Source organism: Acinonyx jubatus, chromosome D4, assembly GCF_027475565.1.
Source record: "Acinonyx jubatus isolate Ajub_Pintada_27869175 chromosome D4, VMU_Ajub_asm_v1.0, whole genome shotgun sequence".
NCBI classification, from domain to species: domain Eukaryota; kingdom Metazoa; phylum Chordata; class Mammalia; order Carnivora; family Felidae; genus Acinonyx; species Acinonyx jubatus.
The window spans coordinates 53398743-53418918 of NC_069391.1; the positions used below are offsets into that span (position 1 = coordinate 53398743).

At 40.5% G+C, this 20176-nt stretch overlaps 1 protein-coding gene across 1 annotated transcript in view; it reads left to right on the top strand.

The window, feature by feature from the left end:
* The window catches only part of FREM1 (FRAS1 related extracellular matrix 1), a 309646-nt gene that overhangs the window by 79613 nt on the left and 209857 nt on the right, over positions 1–20176 (top strand). Inside the window, exons 9-10 of the mRNA XM_053205086.1 lie at positions 552–630; positions 19275–19375. The gene's annotated coding sequence lies outside the window, so the exon portion shown is untranslated. The remainder of the gene's footprint in view (positions 1–551; positions 631–19274; positions 19376–20176) is intronic.

A 20176-nucleotide genomic window follows, 5' to 3' on the forward strand; every position in this document is an offset into this window, starting at 1 on the left:
CAAGATCCTATGACTGACAACTAGCTTAGCCTGGACTTGAACTCACACAGTATGAGCCTAAGCACACGTGAGTCAAGATAGCACGTTGTTCAAACTGCACATCTCCAGAGCCAAACTTCCTGGGTTTAAATCCCAACAAGCTGTGTGGTTTTAGGCAAGCTAATTAATCTGTCTGTGCCTCAATCCTCATTCTCTTGTTTTAAAAATGGACTTAATATGATATTAACCCCAAGCTCCGCACAAAGTTGGACTGAGCATAAGAGAAAATCATTTATGTGAAGTATTTAGAACCTATAGTAAAATTCGAATAATTTTTCTGTAACCACAACTTTGATACCAAGAATTCTCACAAATAATTGTTACCTCGTATGTTACTATATATATTAAATAAAAATCGTCACATTGTAATCCTCTGTTATGTATGTATTTACTATGCTATGAATGTCGCTTTAATTAATAAATATATTTGTACCACATCATTAATAGGATCATACAGTATTCTACTCTTTGAATACACCATAATTTATGTAACCAATTTCCTATTCCTCTAGGATGAGAGCTTCATGAGATGGGGACTGTTCTAAGCCCTGTCCTGTTGTTTTCCTGTGCCTACAACAGAGCTAGCACAAGGTAGGCACTTATTGAGTGAATGAATGAATACTCTTGAAGTTATTTTCAATTTTTCACTATTAATAATATTTTAACAAATTTATTTACTTCTAGGAGGTTTTGAAGTTTTAAAATTTTCTTGTAGTGTAATATACAACCTTCTGGTTACTGCTTAAGAACCAAAATGTCATTCCCACAGTGATGTAAAAACATGTTGCGTCTAAGGATGCCCATTTGGTTGAAGAGCAAAAATACTGAAGCTGAAGTAAAGATGCATGGTTATGTTTAAAATAATAACTTTAAAAAGTCTCTTTCATGAGATTGTTTTCAAAGAGTGCTTTACCATGTGGGCAAATTTTAACAAAAATTGCTCAAATTAGCTCCAAGTACAATGACATGCATAATGCTTTGATTACACATATGAAATTCATTTAGTCAAAAGAGACTTTGAGTAGGAAAAATGCAACTTTGTAAGAAAAAAAAAACAAACCCATTACTATAATGATAGAGTAGCTCCCCCAAGATCTAATCACATGCACATTTAGAAGAAAGCATTTTATAGTCTCTGTAACAGTAACATCTGGTGACTTCCTGACTGTTCCACAACATCTCGACTCCGCTTCCAAAATTCCATTTTGTGTCATACAAATCTGTAAACTTGCCTGCAGAGATGTACTTGGACTGAACTTGGACTGAATTTTCCACTGAACTTAAAAAGTGTGCTACTATTCCTCAGTACCTTGAGTTAGGGTGGAATATAGTAATGAATGGGAAGCCAAGATGAATGAGGCTAGGAGAGCCACCTCGCTGTTATGATGTAGTTAACATCTTGGAGATGTTAAGGAGGTGATGAGACTGGCCAAAAGAACTTCCCGAGCAGAGAAGGAAGATAAATAGACTCTGACTAGCTTGAGGAACAGACGTAGCAAAGGGAGGAAGTCTAGAATCCAGCCAAGAGTATGCCTTTATGTGAGAATGCGTCACAAGTATATTATGCTTCTTGATGGCTGTAACTTAATTTTATTTTTTGGCATTGAACCGAAGTGTAAACCGTGTAATCCAGTTCTCTTCCTCACGTAGTATTGAAGTTGCTTCAGACTTGGTCAGTTTGTGTTTCATTTCGATTTTGTTCAGTATGAAAATGATAGTCCCTGGCTCCCTGCAAGTGGTGTGAACAATATTTTTTGCAAATAGCTGCTGTAGTTAGATCAGTTGGTGCCAAGACTCTGAAAACTTAATAAGAGACATTAGAGACCTGTGAACAATGGTTAAGCAGTTAACGAGGCATTGTAGAAGGAAATAAGCCATTGACATTTTGGCCTAAAGTTGCACTCACAACCTAACTGAACAGCAGAGTGTGAAGTAAAAATAATCTTACTGTGGTGTTCTGGTGCACTTGGGTGGCTCAATCAGTTACGTGTCCGACTCTTGGTTTCGGCTCAGGTTATGATCTCATGGTTCGTGAGTTGGAGCCCCGCGTCTGGCTGTGTGCTGATGGCGCGGAACATGCTTGCGATTCTTTCTCTCTCCTTCTCTCTCTGCCCCTCACCTGCTCACTCTCTCTCTCTCCTACAATAAAAAAAAATAAACTTAAAAAAAAAAATCTTACCATGGTTTCCTTTCCTTCGTCTTCTCTCTTCATTAGTTTGCTTCTCCATTTTTTTCTCCCGTACTCTCCTTCTGAGTCTTTCTCTCTTCCTTTTAAATGTGTTTCTCCTTTATTCCTATATTCTCCTTACTCCCTCCTCTCCACTGCTGTACCCTTGCATCGCTTTTATTATTTTCACTTTCTTCACCCACCCCTCCACACAGTTTTTTAACTGCCCATAGAGCTAAAGAATTAGTGAAATAGAGGTTTATGGTTTGTAATATAAAAAAATAGTTTGAGGAGAGTGTTTACTTTTCCAAGGAAAAAATTGTGCTTTGCTTTTTTTCTGATCTTCGTTTTATTCCCTAACGGAAAGCACTGGAATAAAATCTGGCACAGAAGAACCAGTACCTTAAATCTTAGCAATTAGTATTCCCTTGATTCAGTTTTCCCCTTCGGATCAGTTGACCTTGAAAGAAGAAAGATCTCCTGTGTCTTCTCTAAACAACTAAAGATGGGCAGTTGCTGTTGCCTCTATAAGTGCTCTTAAAGACGGAGTGTCGCTGGTTTCCCAGCTCCCTGTTTCAGTGTGTCATTATTATCATGTCTACCCAGATTTTCTTGCCGTGTAGTTTGCGCTCACGTTCTTTTGTCTGAGCCTTAGCAGAAAGAGCAAAGGGACAATGACCTCCCAGAGGTAACAGTTCAAGTTCTAGAAAATGGCTTCAAGATCACCTTTGGATCTTTTATAGCACAGTCCATGGACAGAGCATGGGCTCTGGAGCCTGACACTTGGGTCCCTGGGCGAGGCATTTACACCCTCTCTGCATCCGATTCCTCAACTATTAGAGAACATTCAGGGGACTGTTGTGATAACGAAAGGTATGTAAACTGTCAAGAACACTTAGCATGGCGCCCACATATGGTGAGATACTGAGAAATGGGGGCAGAAACCTCTGGAACCCCCACAGTAGGAGGCTCTTCCCATGGGAATGCTCCTGATTGTCCCTCCTACCTCTACATGACCCATAAACAGTGAGTGTGATCTGAGAATATTAAAATCAGAGAGATCAAAGAGCATTCGATATTGAGAGGAAGGGAGAAGCAGAGATAGCCAATTGGCCTCCATACCTCGTGCCTCTGTGCATAGGGACCAACCCCCTCTTTGGTAGATGTGTGACTACACTTGGGAGCTTCCCAATATGGATGTAGGAGAAATGGTGGACCTGTCATTTGCCGAATTAACTTTTTCCAAAAGGACTATGGAAGAAGGCCTGCCCCTGGAGTTGCCCCTCCTCTGCCCGCCCCACCCCCCTCCCCGCCCCGAGGCATGGCACAAGTATCTGGTTGGTGAAGAAGCCCAGCAAATGTGATAAACTGACTCTCTCTCTCTCTAGAGCCTGCTTTGGATTCTGTGTATCCCTCTCTCTCTGCCTGCTCGTGCTGTCTCTCTCTCTCTCTCTCTCTCTCTCTCAGAAATGAATAAACGTTAGGGGTGCCTGGGTGCCTCAGTTGATTAAGCATCCGACTTCAGCTCAGGTCGTGATCTCACAGTTTGTGAGTTCGAGCCCCATGTCAGGCTCTGTGCTGACAGCTCAGAGTCTAGACCCTGCTTCAGATTCTGTGTCTCCTTCTCTCTCTGCCCCTCCCCCCACTCAAAATGAATAAATGTTAAAAAAATGAATTAACATTAAAAAAAATAACAAAAAGAAGAAAAGAAAAAAAACCTGACTCTCTTTCAAGTGTAAGAGTTACACAAGACAATGTCCTGTGTGTTTGTGTGGTTGTGCATGTGGGTGTGTGTCATAAAGCTCATAGAATCAAATTCTTCTCTTAGCAATACTTGAAATGCTTCTAAGAGTTAAAAAATCTCAATTACAGTTTCTTGGTACTTTCATTAAATTAACCTTAAAATAGACTGAAACCAATGCAGTCAGGAAACGTTTTTATGGAAATTTATGTTGGCTAAACTCTGAAGGTTTCAGTAGGTCTTTTTTTTTAATATTTATTTTTGAGAGAGAGAGTGCATGTGCGTGCAAACGGGGGGAGAGGTGGAGGGAGGGGGGGACATAGGATCCAAAGCAGGCTCTTTACTGACAACAGAGAGCCCAGTGCGGTACTGGAACCCATGAACTGTGAGATCATGACGTGAGCCAAAGTCAAGTGCTTAATCAACTGAGCCACCCAGGGGCCCCGAAAGCGATTTACTTTCTAACCAAATAAACGGGAATGAATTCAAAAATTTCTCTATAATGACATCACTTTTACTTGCTTTTATTATGCTTTCCTGGGTAAAGGAAGGAGAATTGTATTATGACTGGTGGCTGGGAATTTCCCCTGACCCAAGATGTGAACATTCTTGGTCACAGCTATCGTGAGCACTTTCTATGAAGACACAACTGCAGAAAATGGAACGCGTTGGGCCAGTGTTGATTCCAAAGTAGAGCCATAATGCTTTCATAAATCGATGTTCTGTTTGCTGAAATTCATCTTTCTCAGAAATGCTTATGGATGTAGGGTCTCGATGAGTGACAGAGTGAGAAAATGGATCTTTTGAGGGATCTGTATATGGTATAGTACAAGATCATTCTAGTGCTGTCAAGACAACAAGGAGATAGAAGGTAGACACCAAAGGGGGACATATTAAAGCCGTAGACAGCTAGTCTTTAAGGAAACCAAGAGAGGATGATAGTGGTCCTCAGAATCCAAAATGGTATAAGAAACTGAGTTTGAGGGGCTGTCTTCAGGCCATAGACCTTAAAGATGTGATGAGCTAAGCTGGGGGAAGGGTCTGAGTCCATTCACTGGTATTTCCTTTGCCTCACAGTTTTAGGAGAGAAAGGAGGGTTAGTTAAGAGAATGGGATAGTGAGAGGAAATAATGGGAGACATAGTGTCCGTAGTTATCCTATACTCCTAAACATCTTGCTGAGTAGCCCGAGAACGCAAGGCCAACATCACTTTATACCCAGGCCATTTCTCAGGACTGTGTTTGCACTCAGCAGCCTTGAGAGATAAGTAATGTCTGCCTCTGGGACAGAGTGGAGGCTTGCTTCCAATGGAATGATGAGTTCCGCAAGTTCTGTGTTCCTTGCCTTTAGTGCCACCAATGTGTGCAGAAGTCCCTCTGGGACCTCTGTCCCTCTGTAGGATTTGGAAGACAAGTGACTAGTGCCAAATACTAATGCTCATACTGCATGCTTTGCCATGAGTAAAGTCCTTTGTCTCTAACCCAGAGATCTCGTGTCTTCTTCCAGCATCCTGGAAACAGTAATGAGCTTATTTATTATTTTGTAGATATGTTGAAATCAAGCCTCAGACCTAATGGAAAGGAATACAAATGTTTACAGAAAGGTTTTTAAATTCTTTTTAATGTTTATTTATATGAGAGAGAGAGAGAAGCAGAGTGTGAATAGGAGAGGGTCAGAGAGAGAGCGAGACACAGAATCCAAAGGAGGCTCCAAGCTCTGAGCTGTCAGCACAGAGCCCAATATGGGGCTCGAACTCACGGCCTGTGAGAACATGATCTGAGCTGAAGTTGGATGCTTAACCAACTGAGCCACCCAGGTGCCCCTCCAGAAAAGTTTTGGAAGAACTTGAGTCTTCACTAATGTATTCTCTTTTTCTCTGTCCCTCATGAAGTTGTTCAACCATCTTTAAAAAACATTCATAAACTCTGAGGTTCTTGGCAATGCTATAGATAGAATTCTTGGACTCCTTAATTTTGACCTCCAAAGTCACTGAACTTCCTGAATTCTTCTGAGGCACATGAAAGACTTGATGAGAGCACTGATGTTTTTGATACTAGACTGATGGGGTCTTGGAGGTGGTCCAGCTATTCTTGCCTTTAGGCTATACTGAAATCCGGCTGTTTTTCCAATATCTCCACAGAATGAGTGAATTTAGCCACATACCTTCAGGATTTTTTCCCTCTTAGGACATTTTTTCTGCTTTATAATTTAAATAGAATAAAAAGAATGAAATGGCTTATCATTTAAAAATTTTCCTTTTGTGGCCTTCTGTGGGTATTTAGAAACGGATCATACCCTGAGAGAAAAAAAAAAAAAATCTTGAAGTTCACTGTCATTGTCTTTTCTCAAGGCTGAATGGTGTTCCAATTTTCTTTAAAAATCTTTCACTGTGAATCTCATTCCTGTAACTATTTTCTGCTGGGTTCCTCAGGGAAAATGGGAAAAGAGCTTTACTTGTATGTGCTCAAGATCTTTTGATCTTGCTTAACCCTTACATACATTTTCGTTCTGCCAGAGACTTCTGTGAGTACCATTTTCTAGGGGTTGTATTAAGCTGATTCTTCAGTGGGGTCATTGAGATGATTAAGTTCTAAGACTACTTCCAATGTAAGGTTTTTGAATTTATATTATTTGGGGATCCTATATCCCCAGTGCGTGTACACTTCTGTAGAGTATCATCATCCTCTATGACCAATTTACCATGACCAATTTCCATGACTAATTTGCCATGGTTTGTCTAAAAGACAAAGTGCTTCCAAAGATGCACTTGAACAGGAGACCCCGCCATTTCTACAAGCTTCCCTTATAGATAAGCCTTGTCTTGTGCTTCAGTTTCTGGTAAACTCATTACGATTGATATTGTTGCAGTTAAGAAAAATCAGTTTTTATTTTAAAGGTCAAAACAGGAGCTCCTGTGTGGCTTAGTCAGTTAAGCGTCCCACTCTCGGTTTTGGCTCAGGTCATGATGATCTCATGCTTCATGAGATCGAGCCCTACATCGAGCCCCACGTGCTGTCAGCGTGGAGCCTGCTTGGGATTCTCTCTCTCTCTCTCTCTCTCTCTCTCTCTCTCTCTCTCTCTCTCTGTTTCTCTCCCCCTACCCTGCTCATGTGAATTCTCTAAATAAACAAACAAACAAACAAACATTTAAAAATATATTAAAAAATAAAGTTCAAAACGGAGCACATATGTATAGGGTCCCATGTATTAACTTTCCACCATAGTCTGATAGAGAAATACTGAAATCGAATTCTTTTCTCTCCTTTTCCCTTGAATTTTTCAAGCTGTGCAGCCAAAAACAGGTCATGGTTTTCCTTTTGACTTTCTCAGTCATTCACTCATCAGTCAACAAATGTTTATTTGAGACTTAGCTTGCACAGGCAGCTGAGATTTAATCATCTGACTGAGTATAGTAACTGATCGTGTTGCTGTTTGCCATCAATTCTTTATTTTTTCCCTTTCATTCCTTAGTGACCTTTCTGTGGTATAGGATTTCTTGGGTTAGTGTGGAGTTAACATGAATAATTATGCAAGCATGGCCTTTGAGACTATCTTGAGAGAAGATCATTAAAACTCTGCTCAATTAGCTACTTAGTCGGGAAGTTTTGTTTTTTTTTTCTATGAATTTTATTTCTGCTCTTAGAAACATTACTTTGGCTGTTACTGTAATCAACAGTTTTAAGAGTTATAGCTAGCAATCTACTGACCATTAAAGCATTGTATTTTGCCTGCAAATCATATTTAGCCGAACTTTAATAGCTTAAATGGAGTCAGAAAAATGATGTTGTAGAATGGCTTTTATTTATATGAAAAGATATTTACCAGTGATGATTTTCATTTTCTTCCTCTGGCTCATATTCATTTTCTAATTGTTTTATTGTTAATGCCTATGAAACTGATGTGGAATCTATTGCTTAGAGTTATGGGTTTTTAAAAAAAATTTTTAATGTTTATTCATTTTCAAGAAAGAGAGAGACAGAGACAGAGCATGAGTTGGGGAGAGGCAGAGAGAGAGAGGGAGACACAGAATCTGAAGCAGATTCCAGGCTCTGAGCTGTCAGCACAGAGCCCGATGCGGGACTCAAACCCATGAACTGTCAGATCATGACCTGAGCTGAAGTCTGATCCTTAACCAACTGAGCCACCCAGGTGTCCCTAGAGTTACAGTTTTTAATTGTTGAAAGGGTCAATACAATCCGATAAGGCTTCCTGTGATCTTGCCATATTTTGAAAAAACCCAGTGTCACTGATGTTAATATTGGAGTATGTGAAAAAACCACATTCTTGTTTATACTTTAAATCTTCTTGGCCTCCATGGCCACTGTAGAATCAGATGACCAGATGTGTGTGGACTTCGACCAGCTTCCTGCAGGTACAGTCTGACTGCACCTCACCCAGGCCCTGTGCCACATGCCTCTCACTCTCTATCCCAGAGATTCTCTGAGACTGCAGGCTGAAACACTTAGCAGAAGCCCACTGGGCATTCATGTGTATGTATGGTATCTGGGTGAGGGAGCTGTTGCCCCTAGAAATGTGACCCAAGGTTGATCCAATTGGGCATGGTAGCCTAGGACTTTGACTCTTTCTTTTTCCCCAAGTAAGTAGATCTCATTATTTATTTAATTTATTTTATTGAGGTATAGTTGACCTACAATATTACATTATTTTCACGTATACAGCATAATGATTCAACAAGTCTCTACGTTATGCTGTGCTCATCACAAGTGTACTACCCTCTGTTACCACACAGTGATATTACCATTGCATTGACCGTATGTCGTCTGCTGTACCTTTTATCATCATGACTTACTCATTACACAACTGCAGGACTGTGTCTCCCACTCTCCTTCACCCGTTTTGCCAATCCGTCTCACCCCGCTCCCCTCTGATAATCATTAGTTTGTTCTCTGTATTTATAGGTCTGTTTCTGCTTTTGTTTTTTTATTTGTTTTATTTTTTTGATTCCTCATATAACTGAAATCATTTGGTATTTGTCTTTCTCTGGCTTATTTCACTTAGCATTATACACTCTAGGTCCATCCACATTATAGCATATGGCAAGATCTCATTCTTTTTTATGGCTGAGTAATAGTCCATTATCTATCTATGTATCGATCAATCTATCACTATCTATTTATATCTATATCATCTATATCTATATCTCGTATTTTCTTCATCCAATCCCTTATGAATGGATACTTGTGTTACTTCTATAGATTGGCTATTGTAAATAATGCTGCAATAAATGTAGGAGTTATATATCTTTTCAAATTAGTGTTTTCATCTTCTTCGGGTAAATGCCCAGTAGTTACATTACTGGATCATATGATATTTCTATTTTTAATTTCTTGAGGAACTCTCATACTGTTTTTCATAGTGGTGACACCATTAGGGTTTCTTTTTCTCCATAGCCTATGTTTTCTTCTAGGAGTTTTATGGTTTTGTGTCTTACCTTTAGGTCTTTAATCTGTTTTGAGTTTCTTATTGTGTATGACAAAAGGGGGGGGGTACAGTTTCACTCTTTTTTGCACGTAGCTGCCCAGTTTTCCCGGCAGCATTTATTGAAGAAACTGTCTTTTTCCTGTTGCATATTCCTGTCTCCTTTGTCAGAGATCAATTGACCGTAGGACTTTGACTCTTGAAGGCATGGTAGAGAGATGCCAGGACAGCCAGTGATTATTTATGTGATGGTGGATGTAAGAGTCCAGTGGTGTTAACGATGAGTCTCCAGTGTTGGTGCCCCCAGTGGCAGAGTCCAAAACCGTTCCCACGGAATGATTTTGATCATCTCTCAACTGGTTACTCCCTTGGTTCCTGCCCGTATTGTCAGTTTTGCTTTTCACTCTTCATCTTAATTCTGTGAGCTATCCAATAGCTTTCCAGAAAACAACTTTTCTGCTTAAGTAGTTTCTACTGTTTGCAACCATGAACTCTAACTTTGTGAAATGAGAGAGTTGGGCTAAAAATGACCTCTACATGATTGCCTTCTTTTCCACTCTATTATTACGTCGTTTCTGTTTCATCAATGTGTGTACTGTTGTGAAGTTTTTATTCTTCTTAATAAATAAAAGCAATGTGATATTCAGCTTCAATTTTTAGTTTTTCTTGGGGTTGTCTTTTGGAAAGATGAGTGTAAAGGGCAGAGAACCGTTAAGTATCAGTATGATACCGTTCTAGGATTTGATGCTTAATGGCCATGGGGCTATTTTATGGGTGTTTTGAATTAATTGTATGAACTAAAACTCAACTGGGTGATTTATGATAAAGCTACTGGAGTGCCTTTCTTTCTGTCCCTTCCTGTGGGTCAGTTAGTTCTGGGTGTTAATGATCACAAAGGCGGAATGTAAAAATTTCCGTACGTGAACAAAAAAAAAAAGAAGATTTTGTTGCTGTTTTTGTTGTTATATACTATTGACTCAGTTCACACAAGGCGGCAGAAGGATCTGATATTTGCTGGTCTTTCCCAGACTGGAAGACAGCAGGAAGGATCTGGATGGATCTAAATGTGTCTGGTTAAAAGATACAGGGAGACCCAAAGGAAAGACCCACGGCCAGGTACTGCAGTCTGAGACTGGAAGTCTACGTCAGGAAGGATAGAGAGGTGACCTTTGGATGGGAGCTCAGGACGAATTTTGGAGAAATGGAGATGTGTAATGGGGATTTTTGGAGAGAAATACTTTGTGTGTGATAGAAACCTTCTCCATCTCCCCCAAGACATCACAAAATCCATATTGCTTCCTGATGCCTATGGGGTAGATAATCTCTTCATCGTGGAGGAGGTGAAGTATAGGGTGAACAGGGAGACAGCATGTAAAGACAGTCAACACTTGGATGATAGAAATCAGTTTTGTGAAATCTTATAAATGTTATTTTTTACTGTCCTTAACTGGGGCTCAGTTTGAGCTGAAAAAGATTCATGCCCGAAGGCTCTTTTCTTATGTTAGATCTATTTTCACATATATTTAGTTTATTTCCATTAAGGGAGGACTAGCATTTCCTAAGGACCTACTGTGCTCTAGTCACTAAGCCAAGTACATACCATGGTGGGGGAGTGGCTCAGTGGGAGTTCCCTACCCTGGTGGGAGAAGTATTGGGTAAGTGGGTTCATTTAGAATCGTCTGTGGATTGTACTAACAAAAGACAAGTTGACTTTTAGTCAGTTTTATTATTGTTTCTAAATTCTCTACGGTAGTGTATCAACTTTTTACCTATACCTGGGTGAACATCTCCTTTCAGTACCCACCCTGGTATGCCACTGCTTTGAACTTTTCATATATTATCTATTTTACTTCTTTTTTTTTTAAATGTTTATTTTATTTTTTGAGAGAGAGAGAGAGAGAGAGAGAGAGAGAGAGTGCGCTTGAGCAGGGGAGAAGCAGAGAGAGAGGAGGACAGAAGATCCAAAGTGAGCTCTGTGCTGACAGCAGTGAATCTGATGTGGGGCTTGAACTCACGAACTGTGAGATTATGACCTGAGCTGAAGTCAGATGCTCAACCGACTGAGCCACCCAGGCGCCCCTACTTCTTTTTTTTAATTATTTTATTTTTTTAATTTTAGACACAGAGAGAGAGCACAAGTTGGGGAGAGTGGCGGGGGGGGGTGGGGGGAGAGAGAGAGAGAGAGAGAGAGAGAGAGAGAGAGAGAGAGAGAGAAAGAGAATCCCAAGCAGGCTCCACACTCAGCACAGAGCCTGACCCAGGGCTTATTCCCACGACTCTGTGATCATGACCTGAACAGAAATCAAGAGTTGGGTGCTCAACTGACTGAACTACCCAGGTTCCCTTATATATTATCTGTTTCACCACTTAGAAGGATCCTACAAGGTGTTATCACCCACATACTATAGATGAGCCTTGAAGGACACTCAAGGCTCACTCAAAGACATTGATGGACAAGAGCAGAGAGTCAGTATTTCAGCATATTAGGCGTGCAAACCTGTGCTGTCCCCACTACATTGTCCTGTCTCCTCAAGGCAGCCTGGGAAATACATCACGATGCAAGTTGTTTTCTGTTCTAGGATTTGGCAGATTACCTCTGCTCTCACTTCAGCTTCTCCCCTCATGGAGGGTAGTGTACCACTTTGGGCAGTGTCCCTGATGACAAAATACTTTGGTTGTCTTTGGTGTATAAAGCTCTTATGATGTCAGCTTTGATTGTGAAAAGAACCATATACAAGCATTCACTAAATTCAGAACTACAAGACAGTACAGCTGTCCTACTTCCCTAATGTGCTTGGCTCACCCTCAGGAAGTAAACATAAATAGCATTGTGGCTGCTTTGTGATTAAAGGCAAGTCTCTTGCATGAAAAAATTTATCTCTTAAAAAGTAGCTTGAAGTAATCTAAGTATCATGATGAAGTATCAAAACGAATTTACTCTTAATTACAATGTGTCCTTTTTACATGCCATAGTGAAAGGATGTGTGCACAAGAGCAGTGAATAAAGAGTTCAAAGCGGTTGAGAATGTTTGCTTTGGATGGAATTAGACATTCTGCAGCTATAGAAAGATCTGTCTTGACTGCTTTTGAATTGCAACATTGTTTTTCTGTTTAGCCCCCTGTCGTCAATTCTGAATATCTGTTGTTAAAATATATTTACCAAAGGTAGATTTGTTTCTCTTTGCTGTTTTTGCAGTAAAAAAGGTTTTTCTTGCTTCTATATTGACGCTAAAAACATTTTTGACACAAGTCTAAACAAGACAAATGTATGGATTAGATTTGTTCTGAAATAAACATGGCTTTAAGGCTTGTCTGCGGTAGTGGTAGCATACGGAGAGGGAGAGAAAAAGGCATTTTGGCCTTTTCTAACATCCAAACACTTAGAAATATTTCTGGGTCAGTCACACACTCCTACCCCCCCCCCCCACCCCCAGCAGTGCAGATATCCTCCTTCTTTGAACAATCCTGCCATTCATCTGGAATCCTACAACTCTTGTGAGTTGGTGGGGGAGGGAGGGAGAGGCTGGTGAAAACTTTCCTGTTTGCTTTCCATCTCCCTCCCACTCTCCGGCCCTCCATAGTTTGGGATGCAAGTTGGCTATGGGCTATCACCCTCTTAATCGAAATTTTTTTTTTTTGCCAATTAAATTATGCCACTGCCCTTAGTTTCATTTTTGTCCAAGTTTGGGCCATAGACCACCTGTGCAGGCATGACCCAAGGTGCTTATTAGAAATACAGAGCCTTTATGAATCCATATCTTCATGGGCACAGTGGAGGGATCTGCACTTTGGCAAAATTTGCAAGCGCACTGTTTGAAGTCTTTGTGACCACTCAGCATTAACTAAAGGTTTAGCCATGTTGAATGTTAGCCATGTTAGGTGACGACATCTTGGAGCTATATTTAGGTAATAATAATTTTAGCACTGGCTTAAAGTTTCGGTTCCACTAGGATTTATTGATTCCTTATATTTGTGCCAGGCTTATTCATGTACATCCTTTCACATGACAGTCGTAACTTGTGTGGTGAGGTGAGTATTTTATCCCATGAGTAAAGATGAAGGAATTGAGATTCTCAGATATTAAGTGACTTGACCACCCAAGTTTATACAACTGGTTAATGGTGAAACTAGGATTTGGATCAGGTTCCTGACTCTGTAACCCAACCTCTTACCTTTCTCCCATGGTTGTTCTTTTGCTGAATTACAGGTGTTTATTGAGCTTCTACCATAGGACAGACACTGTTCTGAGTGAAAGGAGATGAAAACTGTTTCCCCAGATCACATCCGAAAGGGAAAAGGTAGATAATAACAGCTCAAACAGCAGTACCCATATTAAAGCAAATGCAATAAATGAAGATTCTAAACCAGAAAAATGACATTCTTACAATCTTTATTGTTCCATAAAATGAAATTCAGACATTATTAGTCTTAAGGGCTAACAACGTCCTCAGTTATATCTAGCAGAATGTGAGAATTGTCCATAAAATATTAATTACTAAGTATTGTAACAAGGAAATACGTCCTCTGGAAATTCAATTCTATCTCATAAATAGTCTTGGCTATGAACAACGGGTCAGATGGGGAAGAATTTTGAAGCTTTTTAAGCACTTAACCATGAGACACATTAAGCAAACATTCTTCACCTATCACCCTGAGCATCTCAGCCTCCAGGTACATACAGTGGATTCGGAAGAGAACAGAAGTCATTGTCTCCACTCTTGGCTTAGGTGATGGGGCTACACAGGCCTACTGCTCAGTATATTTTGAAACAAATGTCTTTCTGACATTCGCCAGAGAGCATATTTATTTATTTATTTTACTTCGTTGGTGGTTCTGGCCCCTCCTGGAAGCAGAATTAAAATGAGTGACTAGTGTGAAAAAAAAGAGAGACCGAAGTTTCTAGAACCCCCATGTCTTCCCTCAAATCCAGTGAGGTTACTTGAAAATAATGCTTGAAAACAATGCACTTCAATTTCCTTCACTTAGTTCCCCGTAGAAGTACCTCCTTTGGGATTCACCTCTGGAGGCTTTTGAGGGAGTCGATGAAAGAACCAATCATGTGAGGATTATTTCTGCATCCTCTCCACATGGCTTTAGCATCACTGTTCCTACTCTCCTAAGCTGTTCTGAGAGTTATTTACACCTAATGTTTGAGTGGTTTTGTTCTCCTGACCAACTCTGCCTGGAATGTCTTTCTCTCTGGGAATGCCCTGTTGACCCTCTGTGCATTTAGTTCAGATGTCACTACTTCCTGGCCCCCTTCATTCCTGTCCCCCTTCTAAGGAGCTAACCATTCTGTCTCCCCTGCCCAAGCTCTGCGTCTCGAACCTAGCTTCCGCAGCTGAATTTTGTACTCTTTCCTTGTCTGCTGCTTTTGAGTTATCCTGAGTTATCATGAAGGTAATATTCATGACTTAGCCATCTCTTAGTCCTTGCATTTGTCACAAGTGGGAACCACGTATAACATTTTTTAAATTCAGTCGAAACTGGTGTAAGTTTGAGATCAGTAGCAGGAGTATAGGGAATAGAATTAAGCCTTTAATACTGAAAAGGGGTTGTTCTAATCCCTGAAAGGTATGGAAGGTATGGAAGGTATGGAATCTGTCCTGGATGTCACTAAGGGATGTACCACTCAGTGTCAAGGGGGCTCAACAGAATTGGAGGCATCTACTGAAAGAAATCAATCTATTTCCTGCTTATACTGCCAAAGCAGTGGTAAATTCATCCAGGTATAATTCAACAGTCTCTTTATGCCTGGGTCTATTTATAACCTCTCACTGACACCCTACCCCATGCTCCTTTTTTCCTTCACTACAGTCAAGATTATGTATAGCTGAAGGTTAAGGCTCATCTCTGGACCACGACTTCACCAATACAATGCTAGACTAAGATGGGTCACCAGCTCCAATGTTTTGGATGTTTCCGAAGTCACCTCATCTTCGAGGTAGCTAGTGGAAGAGGAAAAGGTATCTGGAGCTTAACCTTCTCACTTTACCTGAGTTTTCCCTTCTGTTCTAGCCCTTCATCTAGGAAGGACAGATATTTCTATGCCCCCCCCCCCGACTGGTTGGGACTTTGTCTCTGTCATTTTCTCCTCCTTCCCAGCCTCATGGTTTATTTACCTTTTATGATAAAAAGGGATCAGGAAGAAAAACTAGCTTCTCCATTAAGGAACAAAATTAGACAATTAAAAGTATTTGCTATATTTGTCCCTGCTTATGAGGCAGAAGCCCCTAGAATAGGTAGCATATCAAGTCACATCATTAATTTTCACCTTAGCAGGAGAAAATGAACAAAAAATTCTTTTTTTTGAGGGTTGGTTTTGATGCAAGGAGGGGAAAAGAAACGTTGAAGTCAAAAGTATCTCTGACCAAGAAAGGTACAAGCAAAACGGTAGGGAGATAAACATCACCCACTTCCCATGAAGATACTGAATGGGCCTGATTGACTGGTAAACTTATTCTTTTCACCTTGAGATTCAGACACAATGTGGGACCAACCTTCTTCATTTATTGACTTATGAATGTGCTCCATCCTGGTATTTGGAGCTAAGTCAGGAGATTTTATTCATCCCCTAACATGTCATTGATAAGAACATTTTGTTTTCCTGATACTGGTTTTCACAGACATTTCCATGCTGTGCATCGTCTGGTCTGGCTTTTGTCAAGAAAAGACAGTCCACTCCAGCCCTTGCCAAATGTAAGATAACGATGGATGACCTTCTTTATGCTCCTGGGGGCTGGCACTTTGAGAAGAACTCCTGGGGGAGGCATGGTGGGTGTGTGTGTGTGTGTGTGTGTGTGTGTGTGCGCCCACGTACACATGGTCACACATGTGAGGTCTTTGGTTTCTGCATTCTTTAAATCTCATAGTAATACTGTGGTTGGGGAATGAGTGTGGGACTTACCTGGTCATCCGTAGGAAGGGCGAGGAGGCCGGAAAAGTAGTCTTCGTGTGCAGGGGAACAAATGAAGTTCTAGCAGCTCGTCGTGCACTTAGCGGTGGGTTGTTTTTTCTGATTGAGAACACCACTACTGGTGGAAAAAGCCTTTGTCTTACCAGTGGGTAAAAGCCATCTTTCTCTGGGAGGAAAAGGGAATAATGAATTGCTTTGAAAAATGTGGGGTCATGGCTATTTCTTGTCAGAGGAAAAAGGTGTAGTCTTTGTGGTCAGACCTGGATCTCAATCCAGGCTCCGTTCCATACGAGCTGCATGATTTGGGGCAAATAACTCACCTCCTCCGAGCTTCAGTTTCTTCATGAGCACAAAGGCAAAAATAATACGTACCTCGCAGAGTTGTAAAATAAAGGGGGGAGGTAGTTACAGAGCCTAGTACGTATAAGGCGTTCAGTGAGCTCCTTTTCTCCTGTAGATGTTGCTTTTACATCCAGAAAATTAGTAAAGACAAACTCACAAGAGCTGATTTTTCTCTTACTAAGCACCCACAGCAAATGGCAGGTGACAATTTTCGCAAAGTCAGGAAGTTTGTTTTATGAACTCCCCTCCTAAATAATCTTAAAGTGGTCTGTCCAAACATTTGGTGGGACACTTCGTATCTCATAGAAGCTAGTTTTAGCAAAATGCCAAAAGTTACAGCTTGTATTAAAAAGGAAGAAAATGCGGGGCATCTGGGTGGCCCAGTCGGTTAAGCTTCGGACTTCGGTTCAGGTCATGATCTTGCAGTTCGTGGTTTTGAGCCCCACATCAGGCTCTGTGCTGACGGCCAGAGCCAGGAGCCTGCTTCGGATTCTGTCTGTCTGTCTGTCTGTCTCTGCCCCTTCCCTGCTTGTGCTTGGTCTCTTTCTCTCTCAAAAAATGAATAAACATTAATTTTTTTTTTTTTAAAAAGGAAGGCAATGAGAAGCACTGGCATATACATAAACATGGTGTCTTAGTTCAGGCTGCTATAACAAGATACCATAGACTGGGTGGCTTATAAATGGCAGAAATTTATTTCTCATAGTTTTGGAAGCTAGAAATCTGCAATCAGTGTGCCGACATTGTTGGGTCACTGGGAGACCCCTTTTCCTGGTTGCAGACTTTCATTTTCTACTTCTATCTTTACATGGTGGAAAGAGAGCAGAAGAACTCTCTGGGGCACCTTTTATACGCACTAATCCTATTCATGAAGGTTCTGCCATCGTGGCCACATTACTTCCCAAAGATTCTACCTCCTGGTACCATCACATTGGGGGTTAGGATTTCAACATGTGAATTTGGCAGGGGGCGGAAAACACAAACATTCAGTCCATAACAAGTCGTGATTTCATAACCAACTTGTCCAGATATAGTCATTTCTCCTTGGAAAGGAAACCACCAATAACAAAACACCTACTACATGCTACGTATTTTCATATACATACCTTCTAATCTATATGAAATCCATACAATAATTTTTTAAGCCTTGCCTGTGATATTTAACAAGAAATACATTTTAATTATGTCTGTGTATATACTTGTATGTAATATACATAGATAACATAATTATACACATACATAAAATGGAAGAAAAATTCATGAAACAATGCTTATCTTATGAATCTTGTGATGGACCCTTGATATTTTCTATTCTATACTCTTTCATTTTGTTAAAATGTCGAGTGTACCTCAAAATGATGTTATGACCTGCTAATGTATAACAACTTGAATTTTGAAAAATTCTGTCCTACCTTCTAGGTACTGTTATCTACATTTTGTTTTTTACATCGCAACTGGACATTCAAAGAGCATGTGACATGTGTCCAAGGCCATATAGCCAGGAAGTGTTGGGTTACGGATTTGAACATAGCGTTTTGATTCTGAAATCTGTTTTGCTTCCGTCACACTCCGTGGCCTTTTGTGAAACTTTCCTGTCTTCTTCTTTTGTGTGTGTATCTGTCTCCCAAACATTCTTAGCTGTTCAGAGGCCATGAAACCATTAGCTAGGGCAATCCTGGAAGCAGTTAAAATAATTGCACCAGACATGAAAGGTATAGAACCCTCTTCTTTGCCGGGTTCTCGCTGAGTGCGCCCTGCATGCAGAAAACCTGGTCTCTTTATTCAGATGTTTTAAAATATCATTTTGTTTTTCCTTTCCAAAGGGAGGCACAAGCTGCTGGTTGAAACTGAGGAGAAAAATACCTATTTACTGTTTGGCTTTCCAGTTTGCACCCACTTGGCCTAGAGAATGAACAAAATGAAGGCAACATAAAGAAGGCAATGTTGCACCCCTGGATTCATTTTGACGATTTTTTACCAACACCTTAAAGCAGACCAGAGAATGTGACACAACCATGTTTTATAGTCTATCTTGTTTTTCCTGTGACATGTTGCTTTCCGGAATTCTTAAAAATAATAAGCTTTGCAAATCCAATGTAAAAAGTAGCTAGTGTGTTTAAAAAAATCTTTTTTTTAAGAGGGGGTGGTGGAGAGGGGTAGAGGGAGAGAGACAGATAGAGAGAGAATCTTAAGCAGCCTCCATGCCCAGTGCAGAGCCCAATGTGGGGCTCAATTCCATGATCCTGGGATACTGACCTGAGCCCAAATTAAGAGTTTGAAGTTCATCCAACCCAACCAAAGGTTTGATGCCCCTATTTTAAAAAATCTTTTATTCAGAGAGTCTGGAAAGACCGTTACATGGCCTTGCCCCCATTTGCAGTTAAATGGAGAGAATTACCTTATCTGTGAGATTTTTCACTGAAGAACTCCAAGAGTCTGACAAGCCAAAGCCTGCCAATGCCTCAGACAGCAACTGCTTAGAAGCTCAGTTAAGTCCAGGTCAGAGTTAAGCCTGGTTAAGTCAGGCATATATTTTGACATTCTAATACTAAGCCTTCTTATTCAAATTGCCAGAATGTATAAGTGATTACTACAAAATTCTGTAGTTTTGTTTTCTTCTTAAAGAACAGAAAAAGAAAGGAAGAAAGAGATTGCGGGCATTGATAGAACTCAACAGCCACTAAGGATTGGACGACTGTCCAGAAGACAAGAAAAATCTCTATTTTGACCGGTAAAATCTCTATTTTGACTGGTCGTGCCTTCAATCAATAAATATGTATCAGGTATTTACTGTGCACTGGATACAAAGGCAAGCTGTTTTTCTCAGGAAGTGCACTCATTGCAAAATTAATTTCTTTATATGTCCTCTGTTCCGGAAAGCGTTTGGGTGACTGGGCGCTTCCTCTGAGCCAAGTTTCTGGTTCCAGTGCTCTGTGTAATGGCATCTCATGGAAGGTCACTGGAGGCCGAGTTGCGGGGATGGCAAGAACTGGGGTTGAGTGGTCGCACGGGACTTTGTTTAATGGGTAGTTCTTGGGGTTATGGAGACACACCTAGTTTCCTCCCTGCATGTTGCTGAGAACAGTGACTATACAATTGACTTTGTTCTGTAGAATAAGAGCCCTTTTCTTAGACTTATAGAACTCAAAGAGGGTTTGGGATTATGGTGATAAACTAAAGGTGATCACTTATGGCCTCTGTGTGTGTGTGTGTGTGTGTGTGTGTGTGTGTGTGTGTGTTCATTTATTTATTTAAAAAAAAAAGCATTCGTTTACTTATTAAAAAGAAAAAGCATAAAGCTGAAAACCAAAACAAAATATCCTTGCCGTCAAGGAGCATCCATTCACTTTTGACACATTAGTGCCTAATCCAGGGTCTATGTTCCTTGAGAAGATTAATGATTTCCTCGGCTTCTTTACAGACTTGGTTTCTCTAGAACGAAGGATTCCAGAGAACTGTGGGCTCCATGTAAGAGAGCCCAGTGGGACTTTTTAACGGTCCACTGGACTAGCCTTTGTGTTGCAAGTGAGTT